Genomic DNA, 25,299 nt, shown 5'->3' with positions numbered 1-25,299 from the left:
AAGAGCAGGGAAATGACCTGAAAACTGATAATATTTACAACTTCGGCCGCTTTAGAGAGCGTTTTCACTTGAATTTGCTTACAAATACTAGGAATTCATGTTTATACAGCTCAAATTTAGTGTAGAAAGACTGTAAGTGAGGACTATACGTCTAATGTTTACAACTGAGGCCGAATTACTCTAGCGTCTTTTTGGTGAATCAGTTAATATCCTCATTGTTCCAGTACATACTTGTAAGAAAACTGTCTAATTGTGGTGAAACTCTTAAAATACACAATGAAAGTTTCCAGAAATGAATAAAAACTTATAAGAAACCTTTGAAATAAAAGTTAGTTGATTCTTTCTACATTTCCTGCCTTTTTCAATCAATGACATTACCCGTGGAATGCAGGGAAATGACCTGAAAACTGATAATATTTACAAATCCGGCCACTTTAGCTAGCGTTTTCACTTGAATTTGCTTTCAAATACTAGGAATTCATGTTTATACAGCTCAAATTTAGTGTAGAAAGACTGTAAGTGAGTACTATACTGCTTAAGTTTACAACTGAGGCCGAATTTCTCTAGCGTCTTTTTGGTGAATCAGTTAATATCCTGCCGGTTCCATTACATACTTGTTAGAAAACTGTTTAATTGTCGTAAAACTCTTAAAGTACGCAATTAGAGTTTCCAGAAATGATTAAAAACTTATAAGAAACCCTTGAAATAAAAGTTACTAGTCTTTCTACATTTCCTGCTGTTTTCAATGGTGGACATTACCCGTGAAAAGCAGGGAAATGACCTGAAAACTGCTAATATTTACAACTCCGGCCACTTTAGCGAGCGTTTTCACTCGAATTTGCTTTTACATATTAGGAATTCATGTTTATACAGCTCACAATTAGTGTAGAAAGACTGTAAGTGAGGACTATACTGCTAATGTTTACAACTGAGGCCAAATTTCTCTAGCGTCTTTTTGGTGAATCAGTTAATATCCTGCCGGTTCTATTACATACTTGTAAGAAAACAGTCTAATTGTGGTGAAACTATTAAAATATTCAATTAGAGTTTCCAGAAATGATTAAAAACTTATAAGAAACCCTTGAGATAAAAGTTAGTAGATTCTTACTACATTTCCTGCTGTTTTCAATCAATGACATTACCCGTGAAGAGCAGGGAAATGACCTGAAAACTGATAATATTTACAACTCAGGCCGCTTTAGAGAGCGTTTTCACTTGAATTTGCTTACAAATACTAGGAATTCATGTTTATACAGCTCAAATTTAGTGTAGAAAGACTGTAAGTGAGGACTATACGTCTAATGTTTACAACTGAGGCCGAATTTCTCTAGCGTCTTTTTGGTGAATCAGTTAATATCCTCATTGTTCCAGTACATACTTGTAAGAAAACTGTCTAATTGTGGTAAAACTCTTAAAATACACAATTAGAGTTTCCAGAAATGATTAAAAACTTATAAGAAACCCTTGAGATAAAAGTTAGTAGATTCTTACTACATTTCCTGCTGTTTTCAATCAATGTCATTACCCGTGAAAAGCAGTGATATGACCAGAAAACTGATAATATTTACAAATCCGGCCACTTAAGCGAGCGTTTTCACTTTAATTTGCTTTCAAATACTAGGATTTCATGTTTATACAGCTCAAATTTAGTGTAGAAAGACTGTAAGTGAGGACTATACTGCTAATGTTTACAATTGAGGCCGAATATCTCTAGCGTCTTTTTGATGAATCAGTTAATATCCTGCCGGTTCCATTACATACTTGTAAGAAAACTGTCTAATTGTGGTAAAACTCTTAAAATACGCAATTAGAGTTTCCAGAAATGATTAAAAACTTATAAGAAACCCTTGAAATAAAAGTTAGTAGATTCTTACTACATTTCCTGCTGTTTTCAATCAATGACATTACCCGTGAAGAGCAGGGAAATGACCTGAAAACTGATAATATTTACAACTTCGGCCGCTTTAGAGAGCGTTTTCACTTGAATTTGCTTACAAATACTAGGAATTCATGTTTATACAGCTCAAATTTAGTGTAGAAAGACTGTAAGTGAGGACTATACGTCTAATGTTTACAACTGAGGACGAATTACTCTAGCGTCTTTTTGGTGAATCAGTTAATATCCTCATTGTTCCAGTACATACTTGTAAGAAAACTGTCTAATTGTGGTGAAACTCTTAAAATACACAATTAAAGTTTCCAGAAATGAATAAAAACTTATAAGAAACCTTTGAAATAAAAGTTAGTTGATTCTTTCTACATTTCCTGCCTTTTTCAATCAATGACATTACCCGTGGAATGCAGGGAAATGACCTGAAAACTGATAATATTTACAAATCCGGCCACTTTAGCTAGCGTTTTCACTTGAATTTGCTTTCAAATACTAGGAATTCATGTTTATACAGCTCAAATTTAGTGTAGAAAGACTGTAAGTGAGTACTATACTGCTTATGTTTACAACTGAGGCCGAATTTCTCTAGCGTCTTTTTGGTGAATCAGTTAATATCCTGCCGGTTCCATTACATACTTGTTAGAAAACTGTTTAATTGTCGTAAAACTCTTAAAGTACGCAATTAGAGTTTCCAGAAATGATTAAAAACTTATAAGAAACCCTTGAAATAAAAGTTACTAGTCTTTCTACATTTCCTGCTGTTTTCAATGGTGGACATTACCCGTGAAAAGCAGGGAAATGACCTGAAAACTGCTAATATTTACAACTCCGGCCACTTTAGCGAGCGTTTTCACTCGAATTTGCTTTCAAATATTAGGAATTCAGGTTTATACAGCTCACAATTAGTGTAGAAAGACTGTAAGTGAGGACTATACTGCTAATGTTTACAACTGAGGCGGAATTTCTCTAGCGTCTTTTTGGTGAATCAGTTAGTGTCCTGCCGGTTCTATTACATACTTGTAAGAAAACTGTCTAATTGTGGTGAAACTCTTAAAATACACAATTAAAGTTTCTAGAAATGATTAAAAACTTATAAGAAACCTTTGAAATAAAAGTTAGTTGATTCTTTCTACATTTCCTGCCTTTTTCAATCAATGATATTACCCGTGGAATGCAGGGAAATGACCTGAAAACTGCTAATATTTACAACTCCGGCCACTTTAGCGAGCGTTTTCACTTGAATTTGCTTTCAAATATTAGGAATTCATGTATACACAGCTCACAATTAGTGTAGAAAGACTGTAAGTGAGGACTATACTGGTAATGTTTACAATTGAGGCCGAATATCTCTAGCGTCTTTTTGATGAATCAGTTAATATCCTGCCGGTTCCATTACATACTTGTAAGAAAACTGTCTAATTGTGGTAAAACTCTTAAAATACGCAATTAGAGTTTCCAGAAATGATTAAAAACTTATAAGAAACCCTTGAAATAAAAGTTAGTAGATTCTTACTACATTTCCTGCTGTTTTCAATCAATGACATTACCCGTGAAGAGCAGGGAAATGACCTGAAAACTGATAATATTTACAACTTCGGCCGCTTTAGAGAGCGTTTTCACTTGAATTTGCTTACAAATACTAGGAATTCATGTTTATACAGCTCAAATTTAGTGTAGAAAGACTGTAAGTGAGGACTATACTGCTAATGTTTACAACTGAGGCCGAATTTCTCTAGCGTCTTTTTGGTGAATCAGTTAATATCCTCACTGTTCCAGTACATACTTGTTAGAAAACTGTCTAATTGTGGTGAAACTCTTAAAATACGCAATTAAAGTTTCCAGAAATGATTCAAAACTTATGAGAAAACCTTGAAATAAAAGTAAGTAGATTCTTACTACATTTCCTGCTGTTTTCAATCAATGTCATTACCCGTGAAAAGCAGTGAAATGACCAGAAAACTGGTAATATTTACAACTCCGGCCACTTTAGCGAGCGTTTTCACTTGAATTTGCTTTTACATATTAGGAATTCAAGTTTATACAGCTCACAATTAGTGTAGAAAGACTGTAAGTGAGGACTATACTGCTAATGTTTACAACTGAGGCCCAATTTCTCTAGCGTCTTTTTTGGTGAATCAGTTAATATCCTGCCGGGTCTATTACATACTTGTAAGAAAAATGTCTAATTGTGGTAAAACTCTTAAAATACGCAATTAGAGTTTCCAGAAATGATTACAAACTTATAAGAAACCCTTGAGATAAAAGTTAGTAGATTCTTACTACATTTCCTGCTGTTTTCAATCAATGTAATTACCCGTGAAAAGCAGTGAAATGACCAGAAAACTGCTAATATTTACAACTCCGGCCACTTTAGCGAGCGTTTTCACTTGAATTTGCTTTCAAATATTAGGAATTCATGTTTATACAGCTCACAATTAGTGTAGAAAGACTGTAAGTGAGGACTATACTGCTAATGTTTACAACTGAGGCGGAATTTCTCTAGCGTCTTTTTGGTGAATCAGTTAATATCCTGCCGGTTCTATTACATACTTGTAAGAAAACTGTCTAATTGTGGTAAAACTCTTAAAATACGCAATTAGAGTTTCCAGAAATGATTAAAAACTTATAAGAAACCCTTGAAATAAAAGTTAGTAGATTCTTACTACATTTCCTGCTCTTTTCAATCACGGACATTACCCGTTGAAAGCAGAAAAATGACCAATAAACTGATAGTATTTACAACTCCGGCCACTTTAGCGACCGTTTTCACTCGAATTTGCTTTCAAATACTAGGAATTCATGTTTATACAGGTCAAATTTAGTGTAGAAAGACTGTAAGTGAGGACTATACTGCTTATGTTTACAACTGAGGCCGAATTTCTCTAGCGTCTTTTTGGTGAATCAGTTAATATCCTGCCGGTTCTATTACATACTTGTAAGAAAACTGTCTAATTGTGGTAAAACTCTTAAAGTACGCAATTAGAGTTTCCAGAAATGATTAAAAACTTATAAGAAACCCTTGAAATAAAAGTTACTAGAGTCTTTCTACATTTCCTGCTGTTTTCAATGACGGACATTACCCGTGAAAAGCAGGGAAATGACCTGAAAACTGCTAATATTTACAACTCCGGCCACTTTAGCGAGCGTTTTCACTCGAATTTGCTTTCAAATATTAGGAATTCATGTTTATACAGCTCACAATTAGTGTAGAAAGACTGTAAGTGAGGACTATACTGCTAATGTTTACAACTGAGGCCGAATTTCTCTAGCGTCTTTTTGGTGAATCAGTTAATATCCTGCCGGTTCTATTACATACTTGTAAGAAAACTGTCTAATTGTGGTAAAACTCTTAAAATACGCAATTAGAGTTTCCAGAAATGATTAAAAACTTATAAGAAACCCTTGAAATAAAAGTTAGTAGATTCTTACTACATTTCCTGCTGTTTTCAATCAATGTCATTACCCGTGAAAAGCAGTGATATGACCAGAAAACTTAAAATATTTACAAATCCGGCCACTTCAGTGAGCGTTTTCACTTGAATTTGCTTTCAAATACTAGGAATTCATGTTTATACAGCTCAAATTTAGTGTAGAACGACTGTAAGTGAGGACTATACTGCTAATGTTTACAATTGAGGCCGAATTTCTCTAGCGTCTTTTTGATGAATCAGTTATTATCCTGCCGGTTCCATTACATAATTGTAAGAAAACTGTCTAATTGTGGTAAAACTCTTAAAGTACGCAATTAGAGTTTCCAGAAATGATTAAAAACTTATAAGAAACCCTTGAAATAAAAGTTACTAGTCTTTCTACATTTCCTGCTGTTTTCAATGGTGGACATTACCCGTGAAAAGCAGGGAAATGACCTGAAAACTGCTAATATTTACAACTCCGGCCACTTTAGCGAGCGTTTTCACTCGAATTTGCTTTCAAATATTAGGAATTCAGGTTTATACAGCTCACAATTAGTGTAGAAAGACTGTAAGTGAGGACTATACTGCTAATGTTTACAACTGAGGCGGAATTTCTCTAGCGTCTTTTTGGTGAATCAGTTAGTGTCCTGCCGGTTCTATTACATACTTGTAAGAAAACTGTCTAATTGTGGTAAAACTCTTAAAATACGCAATTAGAGTTTCCAGAAATGATTAAAAACTTATAAGAAACCCTTGAAATAAAAGCAGATTCTTACTACATTTCCTGCTGTTTTCAATCAATGTCATTACCCGTGAAAAGCAGTGAAATGACCAGAAAACTGCTAATATTTACAACTCCGGCCACTATAGCGAGCGTTTTCACTTGAATTTGCTTTCAAATATTAGGAATTCATGTATACACAGCTCACAATTAGTGTAGAAAGACTGTAAGTGAGGACTATACTGGTAATGTTTACAATTGAGGCCGAATATCTCTAGCGTCTTTTTGATGAATCAGTTAATATCCTGCCGGTTCCATTACATACTTGTAAGAAAACTGTCTAATTGTGGTAAAACTCTTAAAATACGCAATTAAAGTTTCCAGAAATGATTAAAAACTTATAAGAAACCCTTGAAATAAAAGTTAGTAGATTCTTACTACATTTCCTGCTGTTTTCAATCAATGACATTACCCGTGAAGAGCAGGGAAATGACCTGAAAACTGATAATATTTACAACTTCGGCCGCTTTAGAGAGCGTTTTCACTTGAATTTGCTTACAAATACTAGGAATTCATGTTTATACAGCTCAAATTTAGTGTAGAAAGACTGTAAGTGAGGACTATACGTCTAATGTTTACAACTGAGGCCGAATTACTCTAGCGTCTTTTTGGTGAATCAGTTAATATCCTCATTGTTCCAGTACATACTTGTAAGAAAACTGTCTAATTGTGGTGAAACTCTTAAAATACACAATTAAAGTTTCCAGAAATGAATAAAAACTTATAAGAAACCTTTGAAATAAAAGTTAGTTGATTCTTTCTACATTTCCTGCCTTTTTCAATCAATGACATTACCCGTGGAATGCAGGGAAATGACCTGAAAACTGATAATATTTACAAATCCGGCCACTTTAGCTAGCGTTTTCACTTGAATTTGCTTTCAAATACTAGGAATTCATGTTTATACAGCTCAAATTTAGTGTAGAAAGACTGTAAGTGAGTACTATACTGCTTATGTTTACAACTGAGGCCGAATTTCTCTAGCGTCTTTTTGGTGAATCAGTTAATATCCTGCCGGTTCCATTACATACTTGTTAGAAAACTGTTTAATTGTCGTAAAACTCTTAAAGTACGCAATTAGAGTTTCCAGAAATGATTAAAAACTTATAAGAAACCCTTGAAATAAAAGTTACTAGTCTTTCTACATTTCCTGCTGTTTTCAATGGTGGACATTACCCGTGAAAAGCAGGGAAATGACCTGAAAACTGCTAATATTTACAACTCCGGCCACTTTAGCGAGCGTTTTCACTCGAATTTGCTTTCAAATATTAGGAATTCAGGTTTATACAGCTCACAATTAGTGTAGAAAGACTGTAAGTGAGGACTATACTGCTAATGTTTACAACTGAGGCGGAATTTCTCTAGCGTCTTTTTGGTGAATCAGTTAGTGTCCTGCCGGTTCTATTACATACTTGTAAGAAAACTGTCTAATTGTGGTGAAACTCTTAAAATACACAATTAAAGTTTCTAGAAATGATTAAAAACTTATAAGAAACCTTTGAAATAAAAGTTAGTTGATTCTTTCTACATTTCCTGCCTTTTTCAATCAATGATATTACCCGTGGAATGCAGGGAAATGACCTGAAAACTGATAATATTTACAAATCCGGCCACTTTAGCTAGCGTTTTCACTTGAATTAGCTTTCAAATACTAGGAATTCATGTTTATACAGCTCAAATTTAGTGTAGAAAGACTGTAAGTGAGGACTATACTGCTTATGTTTACAACTGAGGCCGAATTTCTCTAGCGTCTTTTTGGTGAATCAGTTAATATCCTGCCGGTTCCATTACATACTTGTTAGAAAACTGTTTAATTGTCGTAAAACTCTTAAAGTACGCAATTAGAGTTTCCAGAAATGATTAAAAACTTATAAGAAACCCTTGAAATAAAAGTTACTAGTCTTTCTACATTTCCTGCTGTTTTCAATGGTGGACATTACCCGTGAAAAGCAGGGAAATGACCTGAAAACTGCTAATATTTACAACTCCGGCCACTTTAGCGAGCGTTTTCACTCGAATTTGCTTTCAAATATTAGGAATTCAGGTTTATACAGCTCACAATTAGTGTAGAAAGACTGTAAGTGAGGACTATACTGCTAATGTTTACAACTGAGGCGGAATTTCTCTAGCATCTTTTTGGTGAATCAGTTAGTGTCCTGCCGGTTCTATTACATACTTGTAAGAAAACTGTCTAATTGTGGTAAAACCCTTAAAATACGCAATTAGAGTTTCCAGAAATGATTAAAAACTTATAAGAAACCCTTGAAATAAAAGTTAGTAGATTCTTACTACATTTCCTGCTGTTTTCAATCAATGTCATTACCCGTGAAAAGCAGTGAAATGACCAGAAAACTGCTAATATTTACAACTCCGGCCACTTTAGCGAGCGTTTTCACTTGAATTTGCTTTCAAATATTAGGAATTCATGTATACACAGCTCACAATTAGTGTAGAAAGACTGTAAGTGAGGACTATACTGGTAATGTTTACAATTGAGGCCGAATATCTCTAGCGTCTTTTTGATGAATCAGTTAATATCCTGCCGGTTCCATTACATACTTGTAAGAAAACTGTCTAATTGTGGTAAAACTCTTAAAATACGCAATTAGAGTTTCCAGAAATGATTAAAAACTTATAAGAAACCCTTGAAATAAAAGTTAGTAGATTCTTACTACATTTCCTGCTGTTTTCAATCAATGACATTACCCGTGAAGAGCAGGGAAATGACCTGAAAACTGATAATATTTACAACTTCGGCCGCTTTAGAGAGCGTTTTCACTTGAATTTGCTTACAAATACTAGGAATTCATGTTTATACAGCTCAAATTTAGTGTAGAAAGACTGTAAGTGAGGACTATACTGCTAATGTTTACAACTGAGGCCGAATTTCTCTAGCGTCTTTTTGGTGAATCAGTTAATATCCTCACTGTTCCAGTACATACTTGTTAGAAAACTGTCTAATTGTGGTGAAACTCTTAAAATACGCAATTAAAGTTTCCAGAAATGATTCAAAACTTATGAGAAAACCTTGAAATAAAAGTAAGTAGATTCTTACTACATTTCCTGCTGTTTTCAATCAATGTCATTACCCGTGAAAAGCAGTGAAATGACCAGAAAACTGGTAATATTTACAACTCCGGCCACTTTAGCGAGCGTTTTCACTTGAATTTGCTTTTACATATTAGGAATTCAAGTTTATACAGCTCACAATTAGTGTAGAAAGACTGTAAGTGAGGACTATACTGCTAATGTTTACAACTGAGGCCGAATTTCTCTAGCGTCTTTTTGGTGAATCAGTTAATATCCTGCCGGGTCTATTACATACTTGTAAGAAAAATGTCTAATTGTGGTAAAACTCTTACAATACGCAATTAGAGTTTCCAGAAATGATTACAAACTTATAAGAAACCCTTGAGATAAAAGTTAGTAGATTCTTACTACATTTCCTGCTGTTTTCAATCAATGTAATTACCCGTGAAAAGCAGTGAAATGACCAGAAAACTGCTAATATTTACAACTCCGGCCACTTTAGCGAGCGTTTTCACTTGAATTTGCTTTCAAATATTAGGAATTCATGTTTATACAGCTCACAATTAGTGTAGAAAGACTGTAAGTGAGGACTATACTGCAAATGTTTACAACTGAGGCGGAATTTCTCTAGCGTCTTTTTGGTGAATCAGTTAATATCCTGCCGGTTCTATTACATACTTGTAAGAAAACTGTCTAATTGTGGTAAAACTCTTAAAATACGCAATTAGAGTTTCCAGAAATGATTAAAAACTTATAAGAAACCCTTGAAATAAAAGTTACTAGAGTCTTTCTACATTTCCTGCTGTTTTCAATGACGGACATTACCCGTGAAAAGCAGGGAAATGACCTGAAAACTGCTAATATTTACAACTCCGGCCACTTTAGCGAGCGTTTTCACTCGAATTTGCTTTCAAATATTAGGAATTCATGTTTATACAGCTCACAATTAGTGTAGAAAGACTGTAAGTGAGGACTATACTGCTAATGTTTACAACTGAGGCCGAATTTCTCTAGCGTCTTTTTGGTGAATCAGTTAATATCCTGCCGGTTCTATTACATACTTGTAAGAAAACTGTCTAATTGTGGTAAAACTCTTAAAATACGCAATTAGAGTTTCCAGAAATGATTAAAAACTTATAAGAAACCCTTGAGATAAAAGTTAGTAGATTCTTACTACATTTCCTGCTGTTTTCAATCAATGTCATTACCCGTGAAAAGCAGTGATATGACCAGAAAACTTAAAATATTTACAAATCCGGCCACTTCAGCGAGCGTTTTCACTTGAATTTGCTTTCAAATACTAGGAATTCATGTTTATACAGCTCAAATTTAGTGTAGAACGACTGTAAGTGAGGACTATACTGCTAATGTTTACAATAGAGGCCGAATTTCTCTAGCGTCTTTTTGATGAATCAGTTAATATCCTGCCGGTTCCATTACATACTTGTAAGAAAACTGTCTAATTGTGGTAAAACTCTTAAAGTACGCAATTAGAGTTTCCAGAAATGATTAAAAACTTATATGAAACCCTTGAAATAAAAGTTACTAGTCTTTCTACATTTCCTGCTGTTTTCAATGGTGGACATTACCCGTGAAAAGCAGGGAAATGACCTGAAAACTGCTAATATTTACAACTCCGGCCACTTTAGCGAGCGTTTTCACTCGAATTTGCTTTCAAATATTAGGAATTCAGGTTTATACAGCTCACAATTAGTGTAGAAAGACTGTAAGTGAGGACTATACTGCTAATGTTTACAACTGAGGCGGAATTTCTCTAGCGTCTTTTTGGTGAATCAGTTAGTGTCCTGCCGGTTCTATTACATACTTGTAAGAAAACTGTCTAATTGTGGTAAAACTCTTAAAATACGCAATTAGAGTTTCCAGAAATGATTAAAAACTTATAAGAAACCCTTGAAATAAAAGCAGATTCTTACTACATTTCCTGCTGTTTTCAATCAATGTCATTACCCGTGAAAAGCAGTGAAATGACCAGAAAACTGCTAATATTTACAACTCCGGCCACTTTAGCGAGCGTTTTCACTCGAATTTGCTTTCAAATATTAGGAATTCATGTTTATACAGCTCACAATTAGTGTAGAAAGACTGTAAGTGAGGACTATACTGCTAATGTTTACAACTGAGGCCGAATTTCTCTAGCGTCTTTTTGGTGAATCAGTTAATATCCTGCCGGTTCTATTACATACTTGTAAGAAAACTGTCTAATTGTGGTAAAACTCTTAAAATACGCAATTAGAGTTTCCAGAAATGATTAAAAACTTATAAGAAACCCTTGAGATAAAAGTTAGTAGATTCTTACTACATTTCCTGCTGTTTTCAATCAATGTCATTACCCGTGAAAAGCAGTGATATGACCAGAAAACTTAAAATATTTACAAATCCGGCCACTTCAGCGAGCGTTTTCACTTGAATTTGCTTTCAAATACTAGGAATTCATGTTTATACAGCTCAAATTTAGGGTAGAACGACTGTAAGTGAGGACTATACTGCTAATGTTTACAATAGAGGCCGAATTTCTCTAGCGTCTTTTTGATGAATCAGTTAATATCCTGCTGGTTCCATTACATACTTGTAAGAAAACTGTCTAATTGTGGTAAAACTCTTAAAGTACGCAATTAGAGTTTCCAGAAATGATTAAAAACTTATAAGAAACCCTTGAAATAAAAGTTACTAGTCTTTCTACATTTCCTGCTGTTTTCAATGGTGGACATTACCCGTGAAAAGCAGGGAAATGAACTGAAAACTGCTAATATTTACAACTCCGGCCACTTTAGCGAGCGTTTTCACTCGAATTTGCTTTCAAATATTAGGAATTCAGGTTTATACAGCTCACAATTAGTGTAGAAAGACTGTAAGTGAGGACTATACTGCTAATGTTTACAACTGAGGCGGAATTTCTCTAGCGTCTTTTTGGTGAATCAGTTAGTGTCCTGCCGGTTCTATTACATACTTGTAAGAAAACTGTCTAATTGTGGTAAAACTCTTAAAATACGCAATTAGAGTTTCCAGAAATGATTAAAAACTTATAAGAAACCCTTGAAATAAAAGCAGATTCTTACTACATTTCCTGCTGTTTTCAATCAATGTCATTACCCGTGAAAAGCAGTGAAATGACCAGAAAACTGCTAATATTTACAACTCCGGCCACTATAGCGAGCGTTTTCACTTGAATTTGCTTTCAAATATTAGGAATTCATGTATACACAGCTCACAATTAGTGTAGAAAGACTGTAAGTGAGGACTATACTGGTAATGTTTACAACTGAGGCGGAATTTCTCTAGCGTCTTTTTGGTGAATCAGTTAATATCCTGCCGGTTCTATTACATACTTGTAAGAAAACTGTCTAATTGTGGTAAAACTCTTAAAATACGCAATTAGAGTTTCCAGAAATGATTAAAAACTTATAAGAAACCCTTGAAATAAAAGTTAGTAGATTCTTACTACATTTCCTGCTCTTTTCAATCACGGACATTACCCGTGGAAAGCAGAAAAATGACCAATAAACTGATAGTATTTACAACTCCGGCCACTTTAGCGACCGTTTTCACTCGAATTTGCTTTCAAATACTAGGAATTCATGTTTATACAGGTCAAATTTAGTGTAGAAAGACTGTAAATGAGGACTATACTGCTTATGTTTACAACTGAGGCCGAATTTCTCTAGCGTCTTTTTGGTGAATCAGTTAATATCCTGCCGGTTCCATTACATACTTGTTAGAAAACTGTTTAATTGTCGTAAAACTCTTAAAGTACGCAATTAGAGTTTCCAGAAATGATTAAAAACTTATAAGAAACCCTTGAAATAAAAGTTACTAGAGTCTTTCTACATTTCCTGCTGTTTTCAATGACGGACATTACCCGTGAAAAGCAGGGAAATGACCTGAAAACTGCTAATATTTACAACTCCGGCCACTTTAGCGAGCGTTTTCACTCGAATTTGCTTTCAAATATTAGGAATTCATGTTTATACAGCTCACAATTAGTGTAGAAAGACTGTAAGTGAGGACTATACTGCTAATGTTTACAACTGAGGCCGAATTTCTCTAGCGTCTTTTTGGTGAATCAGTTAATATCCTGCCGGTTCTATTACATACTTGTAAGAAAACTGTCTAATTGTGGTAAAACTCTTAAAATACGCAATTAGAGTTTCCAGAAATGATTAAAAACTTATAAGAAACCCTTGAGATAAAAGTTAGTAGATTCTTACTACATTTCCTGCTGTTTTCAATCAATGTCATTACCCGTGAAAAGCAGTGATATGACCAGAAAACTTAAAATATTTACAAATCCGGCCACTTCAGCGAGCGTTTTCACTTGAATTTGCTTTCAAATACTAGGAATTCATGTTTATACAGCTCAAATTTAGGGTAGAACGACTGTAAGTGAGGACTATACTGCTAATGTTTACAATAGAGGCCGAATTTCTCTAGCGTCTTTTTGATGAATCAGTTAATATCCTGCTGGTTCCATTACATACTTGTAAGAAAACTGTCTAATTGTGGTAAAACTCTTAAAGTACGCAATTAGAGTTTCCAGAAATGATTAAAAACTTATAAGAAACCCTTGAAATAAAAGTTACTAGTCTTTCTACATTTCCTGCTGTTTTCAATGGTGGACATTACCCGTGAAAAGCAGGGAAATGAACTGAAAACTGCTAATATTTACAACTCCGGCCACTTTAGCGAGCGTTTTCACTCGAATTTGCTTTCAAATATTAGGAATTCAGGTTTATACAGCTCACAATTAGTGTAGAAAGACTGTAAGTGAGGACTATACTGCTAATGTTTACAACTGAGGCGGAATTTCTCTAGCGTCTTTTTGGTGAATCAGTTAGTGTCCTGCCGGTTCTATTACATACTTGTAAGAAAACTGTCTAATTGTGGTAAAACTCTTAAAATACGCAATTAGAGTTTCCAGAAATGATTAAAAACTTATAAGAAACCCTTGAAATAAAAGCAGATTCTTACTACATTTCCTGCTGTTTTCAATCAATGTCATTACCCGTGAAAAGCAGTGAAATGACCAGAAAACTGCTAATATTTACAACTCCGGCCACTATAGCGAGCGTTTTCACTTGAATTTGCTTTCAAATATTAGGAATTCATGTATACACAGCTCACAATTAGTGTAGAAAGACTGTAAGTGAGGACTATACTGGTAATGTTTACAATTGAGGCCGAATATCTCTAGCGTCTTTTTGATGAATCAGTTAATATCCTGCCGGTTCCATTACATACTTGTAAGAAAACTGTCTAATTGTGGTAAAACTCTTAAAATACGCAATTAGAGTTTCCAGAAATGATTAAAAACTTATAAGAAACCCTTGAAATAAAAGTTAGTAGATTCTTACTACATTTCCTGCTGTTTTCAATCAATGACATTACCCGTGAAGAGCAGGGAAATGACCTGAAAACTGATAATATTTACAACTTCGGCCGCTTTAGAGAGCGTTTTCACTTGAATTTGCTTACAAATACTAGGAATTCATGTTTATACAGCTCAAATTTAGTGTAGAAAGACTGTAAGTGAGGACTATACTGCTAATGTTTACAACTGAGGCCGAATTTCTCTAGCGTCTTTTTGGTGAATCAGTTAATATCCTGCCGGTTCTATTACATACTTGTAAGAAAACTGTCTAATTGTGGTAAAACTCTTAAAATACGTAATTAGAGTTTCCAGAAATGATTAAAAACTTATAAGAAACCCTTGCAATAAAAGTTAGTAGATTCTTACTACATTTCCTGCTGTTTTCAATCAATGACATTACCCGTGAAGAGCAGGAAAATGACCTGAAAACTGATAATATTTACAACTCTGGCCGCTTTAGAGAGCGTTTTCACTTGAATTTGCTTACAAATACTAGGAATTCATGTTTATACAGCTCAAATTTAGTGTAGAAAGACTGTAAGTGAGGACTATACGTCTAATGTTTACAACTGAGGCCGAATTTCTCTAGCGTCTTTTTGGTGAATCAGTTAATATCCTCATTGTTCCAGTACAAACTTGTAAGAAAACTGTCTAATTGTGGTGAATCTCTTAAAATACGCATTTAAAGTTTCCAGAAATGATTAAAAACTTATAAGAAACCCTTGAAATAAAAGTTAGTTGATTCTTTCTATATTTCCTGCCTTTTTCAATCAATGACATTACCCGTGGAATGCAGGGAAATGACCAGAAAACTGATAATATTTACAAATCCGGCCACTTTAGCGAGCGTTTTCACTTGAATTTGCTTTCAAATACTAGGAATTCATGTTTACACAGCTCACAATTAGTGTAGAAAGACTGTAAGTGAGGACTATACTGCTAATGTTTACAACTGAGGCCGAATTTCTCTAGCGTCTTTTCGGTGAATCAGTTAATATCCTGCCGGTTCCATTACACACTTGTAAGAAAACTGTTTAATTGTCGTAAAACTCTTAAAGTACGCAATCAGAGTTTCCAGAAATGATTAAAAACTTATAAGAAACCTTTGAAATAAAAGTTAGTTGATTCTTTCTACATTTCCTGCCTTTTTCAATCAATGACATTACCCGTGGAATGCAGGGAAATGACCAGAAAACTGATAATATTTACAAATCCGGCCTCTTTAGCTAGCGTTTTCACTTGAATTTGCTTTCAAATACTAGGAATTCATGTTTATACAGCTCAAATTTAGTGTAGAAAGACTGTAAGTGAGGACTATACTGCTTATGTTTACAACTGAGGCCGAATTTCTCTAGCGTCTTTTTGGTGAATCAGTTAATATCCTGCCGGTTCCATTACATACTTGTTAGAAAACTGTTTAATTGTCGTAAAACTCTTAAAGTACGCAATTAGAGTTTCCAGAAATGATTAAAAACTTATAAGAAACCCTTGAAATAAAAGTTAGTAGATTCTTACTACATTTCCTGCTGTTTTCAATCAATGACATTACCCGTGAAGAGCAGCGAAATGACCTGAAAACTGATAATATTTACAACTTCGGCCGCTTTAGAGAGCGTTTTCACTTGAATTTGCTTACAAATACTAGGAATTCATGTTTATACAGCTCAAATTTAGTGTAGAAAGACTGTAAGTGAGGACTATACTGCTAATGTTTACAACTGAGGCCGAATTTCTCTAGCGTCTTTTTGGTGAATCAGTTAATATCCTCACTGTTCCAGTACATACTTGTTAGAAAACTGTCTAATTGTGGTGAAACTCTTAAAATACGCAATTAAAGTTTCCAGAAATGATTCAAAACTTATGAGAAAACCTTGAAATAAAAGTAAGTAGATTCTTACTACATTTCCTGCTGTTTTCAATCAATGTCATTACCCGTGAAAAGCAGTGATATGACCAGAAAACTTAAAATATTTACAAATCCGGCCACTTCAGCGAGCGTTTTCACTTGAATTTGCTTTCAAATACTAGGAATTCATGTTTATACAGCTCAAATTTAGGGTAGAACGACTGTAAGTGAGGACTATACTGCTAATGTTTACAATAGAGGCCGAATTTCTCTAGCGTCTTTTTGATGAATCAGTTAATATCCTGCCGGTTCCATTACATACTTGTAAGAAAACTGTCTAATTGTGGTAAAACTCTTAAAGTACGCAATTAGAGTTTCCAGAAATGATTAAAAACTTATAAGAAACCCTTGAAATAAAAGTTACTAGTCTTTCTACATTTCCTGCTGTTTTCAATGGTGGACATTACCCGTGAAAAGCAGGGAAATGAACTGAAAACTGCTAATATTTACAACTCCGGCCACTTTAGCGAGCGTTTTCACTCGAATTTGCTTTCAAATATTAGGAATTCAGGTTTATACAGCTCACAATTAGTGTAGAAAGACTGTAAGTGAGGACTATACTGCTAATGTTTACAACTGAGGCGGAATTTCTCTAGCGTCTTTTTGGTGAATCAGTTAGTGTCCTGCCGGTTCTATTACATACTTGTAAGAAAACTGTCTAATTGTGGTAAAACTCTTAAAATACGCAATTAGAGTTTCCAGAAATGATTAAAAACTTATAAGAAACCCTTGAAATAAAAGCAGATTCTTACTACATTTCCTGCTGTTTTCAATCAATGTCATTACCCGTGAAAAGCAGTGAAATGACCAGAAAACTGCTAATATTTACAACTCCGGCCACTATAGCGAGCGTTTTCACTTGAATTTGCTTTCAAATATTAGGAATTCATGTATACACAGCTCACAATTAGTGTAGAAAGACTGTAAGTGAGGACTATACTGGTAATGTTTACAACTGAGGCCGAATATCTCTAGCGTCTTTTTGATGAATCAGTTAATATCCTGCCGGTTCCATTACATACTTGTAAGAAAACTGTCTAATTGTGGTAAAACTCTTAAAATACGCAATTAGAGTTTCCAGAAATGATTAAAAACTTATAAGAAACCCTTGAAATAAAAGTTAGTAGATTCTTACTACATTTCCTGCTGTTTTCAATCAATGACATTACCCGTGAAGAGCAGGGAAATGACCTGAAAACTGATAATATTTACAACTTCGGCCGCTTTAGAGAGCGTTTTCACTTGAATTTGCTTACAAATACTAGGAATTCATGTTTATACAGCTCAAATTTAGTGTAGAAAGACTGTAAGTGAGGACTATACTGCTAATGTTTACAACTGAGGCCGAATTTCTCTAGCGTCTTTTTGGTGAATCAGTTAATATCCTGCCGGTTCTATTACATACTTGTAAGAAAACTGTCTAATTGTGGAAAAACTCTTAAAATACGTAATTAGAGTTTCCAGAAATGATTAAAAACTTATAAGAAACCCTTGCAATAAAAGTTAGTAGATTCTTACTACATTTCCTGCTGTTTTCAATCAATGACATTACCCGTGAAGAGCAGGAAAATGACCTGAAAACTGATAATATTTACAACTCTGGCCGCTTTAGAGAGCGTTTTCACTTGAATTTGCTTACAAATACTAGGAATTCATGTTTATACAGCTCAAATTTAGTGTAGAAAGACTGTAAGTGAGGACTATACGTCTAATGTTTACAACTGAGGCCGAATTTCTCTAGCGTCTTTTCGGTGAATCAGTTAATATCCTGCCGGTTCCATTACACACTTGTAAGAAAACTGTTTAATTGTCGTAAAACTCTTAAAGTACGCAATCAGAGTTTCCAGAAATGATTAAAAACTTATAAGAAACCTTTGAAATAAAAGTTAGTTGATTCTTTCTACATTTCCTGCCTTTTTCAATCAATGACATTACCCGTGGAATGCAGGGAAATGACCAGAAAACTGATAATATTTACAAATCCGGCCTCTTTAGCTAGCGTTTTCACTTGAATTTGCTTTCAAATACTAGGAATTCATATTTATACAGCTCAAATTTAGTGTAGAAAGACTGTAAGTGAGGACTATACTGCTTATGTTTACAACTGAGGCCGAATTTCTCTAGCGTCTTTTTGGTGAATCAGTTAATATCCTGCCGGTTCCATTACATACTTGTTAGAAAACTGTTTAATTGTCGTAAAACTCTTAAAGTACGCAATTAGAGTTTCCAGAAATGATTAAAAACTTATAAGAAACCCTTGAAATAAAAGTTAGTAGATTCTTACTACATTTCCTGCTGTTTTCAATCAATGACATTACCCGTGAAGAGCAGGGAAATGACCTGAAAACTGATAATATTTACAACTTCGGCCGCTTTAGAGAGCGTTTTCACTTGAATTTGCTTACAAATACTAGGAATTCATGTTTATACAGCTCAAATTTAGTGTAGAAAGACTGTAAGTGAGGACTATACTGCTAATGTTTACAACTGAGGCCGAATTTCTCTAGCGTCTTTTTGGTGAATCAGTTAATATCCTCACTGTTCCAGTACATACTTGTTAGAAAACTGTCTAATTGTGGTGAAACTCTTAAAATACGCAATTAAAGTTTCCAGAAATGATTCAAAACTTATGAGAAAACCTTGAAATAAAAGTAAGTAGATTCTTACTACATTTCCTGCTGTTTTCAATCAATGTCATTACCCGTGAAAAGCAGTGAAATGACCAGAAAACTGGTAATATTTACAACTCCGGCCACTTTAGCGAGCGTTTTCACTTGAATTTGCTTTTACATATTAGGAATTCAAGTTTATACAGCTCACAATTAGTGTAGAAAGACTGTAAGTGAGGACTATACTGCTAATGTTTACAACTGAGGCCGAATTTCTCTAGCGTCTTTTTGGTGAATCAGTTAATATCCTGCCGGGTCTATTACATACTTGTAAGAAAAATGTCTAATTGTGGTAAAACTCTTAAAATACGCAATTAGAGTTTCCAGAAATGATTACAAACTTATAAGAAACCCTTGAGATAAAAGTTAGTAGATTCTTACTACATTTCCTGCTGTTTTCAATCAATGTAATTACCCGTGAAAAGCAGTGAAATGACCAGAAAACTGCTAATATTTACAACTCCGGCCACTTTAGCGAGCGTTTTCACTTGAATTTGCTTTCAAATATTAGGAATTCATGTTTATACAGCTCACAATTAGTGTAGAAAGACTGTAAGTGAGGACTATACTGCTAATGTTTACAACTGAGGCGGAATTTCTCTAGCGTCTTTTTGGTGAATCAGTTAATATCCTGCCGGTTCTATTACATACTTGTAAGAAAACTGTCTAATTGTGGTAAAACTCTTAAAATACGCAATTAGAGTTTCCAGAAATGATTAAAAACTTATAAGAAACCCTTGAAATAAAAGTTAGTAGATTCTTACTACATTTCCTGCTCTTTTCAATCACGGACATTACCCGTGGAAAGCAGAAAAATGACCAATAAACTGATAGTATTTACAACTCCGGCCACTTTAGCGACCGTTTTCACTCGAATTTGCTTTCAAATACTAGGAATTCATGTTTATACAGGTCAAATTTAGTGTAGAAAGACTGTAAATGAGGACTATACTGCTTATGTTTACAACTGAGGCCGAATTTCTCTAGCGTCTTTTTGGTGAATCAGTTAATATCCTGCCGGTTCCATTACATACTTGTTAGAAAACTGTTTAATTGTCGTAAAACTCTTAAAGTACGCAATTAGAGTTTCCAGAAATGATTAAAAACTTATAAGAAACCCTTGAAATAAAAGTTACTAGAGTCTTTCTACATTTCCTGCTGTTTTCAATGACGGACATTACCCGTGAAAAGCAGGGAAATGACCTGAAAACTGCTAATATTTACAACTCCGGCCACTTTAGCGAGCGTTTTCACTCGAATTTGCTTTCAAATATTAGGAATTCAGGTTTATACAGCTCACAATTAGTGTAGAAAGACTGTAAGTGAGGACTATACTGCTAATGTTTACAACTGAGGCCGAATTTCTCTAGCGTCTTTTTGGTGAATCAGTTAATATCCTGCCGGTTCTATTACATACTTGTAAGAAAACTGTCTAATTGTGGTAAAACTCTTAAAATACGCAATTAGAGTTTCCAGAAATGATTAAAAACTTATAAGAAACCCTTGAGATAAAAGTTAGTAGATTCTTACTACATTTCCTGCTGTTTTCAATCAATGTCATTACCCGTGAAAAGCAGTGATATGACCAGAAAACTTAAAATATTTACAAATCCGGCCACTTCAGCGAGCGTTTTCACTTGAATTTGCTTTCAAATACTAGGAATTCATGTTTATACAGCTCAAATTTAGTGTAGAACGACTGTAAGTGAGGACTATACTGCTAATGTTTACAATAGAGGCCGAATTTCTCTAGCGTCTTTTTGATGAATCAGTTAATATCCTGCCGGTTCCATTACATACTTGTAAGAAAACTGTCTAATTGTGGTAAAACTCTTAAAGTACGCAATTAGAGTTTCCAGAAATAATTAAAAACTTATAAGAAACCCTTGAAATAAAAGTTACTAGTCTTTCTACATTTCCTGCTGTTTTCAATGGTGGACATTACCCGTGAAAAGCAGGGAAATGACCTGAAAACTGCTAATATTTACAACTCCGGCCACTTTAGCGAGCGTTTTCACTCGAATTTGCTTTCAAATATTAGGAATTCAGGTTTATACAGCTCACAATTAGTGTAGAAAGACTGTAAGTGAGGACTATACTGCTAATGTTTACAACTGAGGCGGAATTTCTCTAGCGTCTTTTTGGTGAATCAGTTAGTGTCCTGCCGGTTCTATTACATACTTGTAAGAAAACTGTCTAATTGTGGTAAAACTCTTAAAATACGCAATTAGAGTTTCCAGAAATGATTAAAAACTTATAAGAAACCCTTGAAATAAAAGCAGATTCTTACTACATTTCCTGCTGTTTTCAATCAATGTCATTACCCGTGAAAAGCAGTGAAATGACCAGAAAACTGCTAATATTTACAACTCCGGCCACTATAGCGAGCGTTTTCACTTGAATTTGCTTTCAAATATTAGGAATTCATGTATACACAGCTCACAATTAGTGTAGAAAGACTGTAAGTGAGGACTATACTGGTAATGTTTACAATTGAGGCCGAATATCTCTAGCGTCTTTTTGATGAATCAGTTAATATCCTGCCGGTTCCATTACATACTTGTAAGAAAACTGTCTAATTGTGGTAAAACTCTTAAAATACGCAATTAGAGTTTCCAGAAATGATTAAAAACTTATAAGAAACCCTTGAAATAAAAGTTAGTAGATTCTTACTACATTTCCTGCTGTTTTCAATCAATGACATTACCCGTGAAGAGCAGGGAAATGACCTGAAAACTGATAATATTTACAACTTCGGCCGCTTTAGAGAGCGTTTTCACTTGAATTTGCTTACAAATACTAGGAATTCATGTTTATACAGCTCAAATTTAGTGTAGAAAGACTGTAAGTGAGGACTATACTGCTAATGTTTACAACTGAGGCCGAATTTCTCTAGCGTCTTTTTGGTGAATCAGTTAATATCCTGCCGGTTCTATTACATACTTGTAAGAAAACTGTCTAATTGTGGAAAAACTCTTAAAATACGTAATTAGAGTTTCCAGAAATGATTAAAAACTTATAAGAAACCCTTGCAATAAAAGTTAGTAGATTCTTACTACATTTCCTGCTGTTTTCAATCAATGACATTACCCGTGAAGAGCAGGAAAATGACCTGAAAACTGATAATATTTACAACTCTGGCCGCTTTAGAGAGCGTTTTCACTTGAATTTGCTTACAAATACTAGGAATTCATGTTTATACAGCTCAAATTTAGTGTAGAAAGACTGTAAGTGAGGACTATACGTCTAATGTTTACAACTGAGGCCGAATTTCTCTAGCGTCTTTTCGGTGAATCAGTTAATATCCTGCCGGTTCCATTACACACTTGTAAGAAAACTGTTTAATTGTCGTAAAACTCTTAAAGTACGCAATCAGAGTTTCCAGAAATGATTAAAAACTTATAAGAAACCTTTGAAATAAAAGTTAGTTGATTCTTTCTACATTTCCTGCCTTTTTCAATCAATGACATTACCCGTGGAATGCAGGGAAATGACCAGAAAACTGATAATATTTACAAATCCGGCCTCTTTAGCTAGCGTTTTCACTTGAATTTGCTTTCAAATACTAGGAATTCATATTTATACAGCTCAAATTTAGTGTAGAAAGACTGTAAGTGAGGACTATACTGCTTATGTTTACAACTGAGGCCGAATTTCTCTAGCGTCTTTTTGGTGAATCAGTTAATATCCTGCCGGTTCCATTACATACTTGTTAGAAAACTGTTTAATTGTCGTAAAACTCTTAAAGTACGCAATTAGAGTTTCCAGAAATGATTAAAAACTTATAAGAAACCCTTGAAATAAAAGTTAGTAGATTCTTACTACATTTCCTGCTGTTTTCAATCAATGACATTACCCGTGAAGAGCAGGGAAATGACCTGAAAACTGATAATATTTACAACTTCGGCCGCTTTAGAGAGCGTTTTCACTTGAATTTGCTTACAAATACTAGGAATTCATGTTTATACAGCTCAAATTTAGTGTAGAAAGACTGTAAGTGAGGACTATACTGCTAATGTTTACAACTGAGGCCGAATTTCTCTAGCGTCTTTTTGGTGAATCAGTTAATATCCTCACTGTTCCAGTACATACTTGTTAGAAAACTGTCTAATTGTGGTGAAACTCTTAAAATACGCAATTAAAGTTTCCAGAAATGATTCAAAACTTATGAGAAAACCTTGAAATAAAAGTAAGTAGATTCTTACTACATTTCCTGCTGTTTTCAATCAATGTCATTACCCGTGAAAAGCAGTGAAATGACCAGAAAACTGGTAATATTTACAACTCCGGCCACTTTAGCGAGCGTTTTCACTTGAATTTGCTTTTACATATTAGGAATTCAAGTTTATACAGCTCACAATTAGTGTAGAAAGACTGTAAGTGAGGACTATACTGCTAATGTTTACAACTGAGGCCGAATTTCTCTAGCGTCTTTTTGGTGAATCAGTTAATATCCTGCCGGGTCTATTACATACTTGTAAGAAAAATGTCTAATTGTGGTAAAACTCTTAAAATACGCAATTAGAGTTTCCAGAAATGATTACAAACTTATAAGAAACCCTTGAGATAAAAGTTAGTAGATTCTTACTACATTTCCTGCTGTTTTCAATCAATGTAATTACCCGTGAAAAGCAGTGAAATGACCAGAAAACTGCTAATATTTACAACTCCGGCCACTTTAGCGAGCGTTTTCACTTGAATTTGCTTTCAAATATTAGGAATTCATGTTTATACAGCTCACAATTAGTGTAGAAAGACTGTAAGTGAGGACTATACTGCTAATGTTTACAACTGAGGCGGAATTTCTCTAGCGTCTTTTTGGTGAATCAGTTAATATCCTGCCGGTTCTATTACATACTTGTAAGAAAACTGTCTAATTGTGGTAAAACTCTTAAAATACGCAATTAGAGTTTCCAGAAATGATTAAAAACTTATAAGAAACCCTTGAAATAAAAGTTAGTAGATTCTTACTACATTTCCTGCTCTTTTCAATCACGGACATTACCCGTGGAAAGCAGAAAAATGACCAATAAACTGATAGTATTTACAACTCCGGCCACTTTAGCGACCGTTTTCACTCGAATTTGCTTTCAAATACTAGGAATTCATGTTTATACAGGTCAAATTTAGTGTAGAAAGACTGTAAATGAGGACTATACTGCTTATGTTTACAACTGAGGCCGAATTTCTCTAGCGTCTTTTTGGTGAATCAGTTAATATCCTGCCGGTTCCATTACATACTTGTTAGAAAACTGTTTAATTGTCGTAAAACTCTTAAAGTACGCAATTAGAGTTTCCAGAAATGATTAAAAACTTATAAGAAACCCTTGAAATAAAAGTTACTAGAGTCTTTCTACATTTCCTGCTGTTTTCAATGACGGACATTACCCGTGAAAAGCAGGGAAATGACCTGAAAACTGCTAATATTTACAACTCCGGCCACTTTAGCGAGCGTTTTCACTCGAATTTGCTTTCAAATATTAGGAATTCAGGTTTATACAGCTCACAATTAGTGTAGAAAGACTGTAAGTGAGGACTATACTGCTAATGTTTACAACTGAGGCCGAATTTCTCTAGCGTCTTTTTGGTGAATCAGTTAATATCCTGCCGGTTCTATTACATACTTGTAAGAAAACTGTCTAATTGTGGTAAAACTCTTAAAATACGCAATTAGAGTTTCCAGAAATGATTAAAAACTTATAAGAAACCCTTGAGATAAAAGTTAGTAGATTCTTACTACATTTCCTGCTGTTTTCAATCAATGTCATTACCCGTGAAAAGCAGTGATATGACCAGAAAACTTAAAATATTTACAAATCCGGCCACTTCAGCGAGCGTTTTCACTTGAATTTGCTTTCAAATACTAGGAATTCATGTTTATACAGCTCAAATTTAGTGTAGAACGACTGTAAGTGAGGACTATACTGCTAATGTTTACAATAGAGGCCGAATTTCTCTAGCGTCTTTTTGATGAATCAGTTAATATCCTGCCGGTTCCATTACATACTTGTAAGAAAACTGTCTAATTGTGGTAAAACTCTTAAAGTACGCAATTAGAGTTTCCAGAAATAATTAAAAACTTATAAGAAACCCTTGAAATAAAAGTTACTAGTCTTTCTACATTTCCTGCTGTTTTCAATGGTGGACATTACCCGTGAAAAGCAGGGAAATGACCTGAAAACTGCTAATATTTACAACTCCGGCCACTTTAGCGAGCGTTTTC

Source organism: Myotis nattereri, assembly GCF_964212035.1.
Source record: "Myotis nattereri genome assembly, chromosome: 8".
Lineage (NCBI taxonomy): Eukaryota > Metazoa > Chordata > Mammalia > Chiroptera > Vespertilionidae > Myotis > Myotis nattereri.
The sequence above is the reverse complement of the archived record's forward strand: the minus strand, read 5'-3'. Positions refer to the sequence as shown.